Below are 2,278 nucleotides of genomic sequence, written 5' to 3'. Positions count from 1 at the left end.
AATGTGAAAATACACCCTTCTTCTTTTAAACAAAAATACAAAAGCTCAGTTTATGTTGCGTCCTTATTGCCTCAGACTCTGATGTCTCATTCTAATTAGAATGTTATGCATTTTTTTCCCTTTTGAAGCAAAACGTACTGTACTTTTAACACATCTTGTTAAATGCAAATTACACATACCATCTGGTTCAGAAATAATCAATTAGTATCTCAAGGGAATCTAAAAATACCTGCTACCTTGGCCTTCCATGCAGCTATGTGCAAGGAATTACTTTGCAAGTATGTGGTGCATCTCAGCTATGTCATGTGTTTGTTCCCTAATTAATTCTGATTAACTCTGGAAGATATGGTTTGTGATCCATGCATGCATGCCTTTAAGACCTTGTGATCATTTTAACCCTTGATACTCAGTCATGAATATATATTCATATATATTCGCTTTTGCTTAGTCTGTCTTTTTTCTAAAAGCAATCTCTCTGTTTCCAGATCGGCTGACTGAGACTCTTCCTCATGTGCGAGCTGCACCCCCATCCCCTCCCCCACTCGTTCTCTCTGCTTCTTGTTCCTTTTATCTGCTCATTCTCCCTTTACCTCCCTCTGTTTCAGTGTTAACTGTCTTTCCTTGCTTCAACATGTTCGAATGAGGAGCTGCATCAGCCAGTGAGCCACAAAGGAAGAAGGAGAGGTTAATTCCACACAACAGCACAAAGACAAAGGAAGGAAAAAACAATCTCTTCAGGTGTGTAAAGGCTCCACGTCTGAAATGCTGTGTTTTTCTTTTTGTCCCGTTATACTCTTCAGCACGGAATTAACCTCTGCTTATTCCTTAACTTAGAAATGACTCATTTCTACAGAGTATAATTTATGCACTGAAGAAAGCCAATATCGCAAGCTAATGGCAAGCCCTCAGATTGTGTGTTTAGGTGCCAGCTGTCAGTCACTGCTAACAAACCTTGCTGTATGATAGTATTAGGCTGCCATCTGGAGAATGCCCAGGCATGCTCACGTGGAGCCTTCATTCTTCCCTCAAACGTAATTTCAGCAGCAGCCTGTCTAGGATTTTAAATTGCTGTGCTCTGTTCTTCCCATAAGAACAAAATGATATGGACCAAATACTCACACATTCCTGGCACTGCCAAGGTGATTTTCAGTGCCCTTTCTTCCAGAACTAATTCTGCTCTCCTCATTCCTTCCATGTTTGAAACCAGAGACTAGATTCTTCCCTGGTGGTGTTACGCTGTGCCTAATCATGAAATTAAGGTGCGGAAAACTGAAACGATTCCCTTTCACTTAAATGCAGTTTTTGACAACGATCCGAACTTTATGGTCTTATGTTAGAAGTGTGCAGGCAAATGTAGCACCGGAGCAAAGTTGGAAAAGTCCTTGTGTCAGTGTAGTGAACCAACCAACATGGTAACTGATGTTGACCTACATAGAAAGTGCAGGCAGAAAATAGATTAGTTCAGGTGTGCTGTGAGTTATTTCCTTTATTATTTTATTATTAATCAAATAAGTAACCTTTCCCGTCAAAGACCATTGTCAGAATAAAAAGAAGAAAGGAAGATAGTGACAGGGGATGACAGAGTCTGGGATATTATCTAATTTTGCCTGTACTAAAAAATGGATCTTTTTGCAGACAAATACTGTAAGTGAATGGAAAAAAAAGCCTTTGTGGGTCAAAGTGTTTTTTCGTGTGCTTCTATCTCTAACAGAATTGAACACGTTCATCAGTTAATCACATCACACTTCCCACCACATCCTTACTCAGCCAACTGCTAACTCCTGGAACACTGAGAAGAAGAAACACCGGCAGCACCACTAGAAACAGCAGTGGCTTCGAACCTCTGAAGACAGTTTGCCAATTTCAACGTCCTTAAGCATGCTTAATCTGGGGCTAATTATTGATACTTAACACAGAGCAGCAGTCTTGAGGATGTATGAGTCTCTCAGACTCTGCTGTTATATAAATATACAACCTTCCAGCTAACAGTTTATTACGAAGTACTTCTTAACTGGCCTTGGATTAAAACAACGTGTTTACCCACCAGGCAAAAATGGAAAAATGTCTGTTTCTGTTTTCTAGAGATATCTTGCTTTTATCTAATGTAAATAGGTTCTTGGTTTGTAATTGGTTTCAGGGCAAGAATGGTGGTAACTTTCTAATACAGCAATGTCTCTGATTGCAACTACAGTATCTAAGTCACTTTTGCACCTATGACCTTGGGGTTAAATATTCTTTTTTCTGTGTTTGAATTATTATATGTAGTTTATTGCATGTG

At 39.3% G+C, this 2,278-nt stretch overlaps 1 long non-coding RNA gene across 2 annotated transcripts; it reads left to right on the top strand.

The window, feature by feature from the left end:
• The first annotated feature begins 602 nt into the window (after positions 1–602).
• On the top strand, positions 603–2,054 carry LOC107077749 (uncharacterized). Of its 2 annotated transcripts, none has more exons than XR_011190147.1 (2): positions 603–738; positions 1,712–2,054. It is a non-coding gene; the product is annotated as an uncharacterized lncRNA (long non-coding RNA). The 2 variants fall into 2 exon arrangements; XR_011190148.1 differs by lacking the exon at positions 603–738 and adding an exon at positions 1,205–1,259.
• Positions 2,055–2,278: the final 224 nt, after the last annotated feature.

Source organism: Lepisosteus oculatus, chromosome 8 (genome assembly GCF_040954835.1).
Source record: "Lepisosteus oculatus isolate fLepOcu1 chromosome 8, fLepOcu1.hap2, whole genome shotgun sequence".
NCBI classification, from domain to species: domain Eukaryota; kingdom Metazoa; phylum Chordata; class Actinopteri; order Semionotiformes; family Lepisosteidae; genus Lepisosteus; species Lepisosteus oculatus.
The sequence above is the reverse complement of the archived record's forward strand: the minus strand, read 5'-3'. Positions and strand labels throughout refer to the sequence as shown.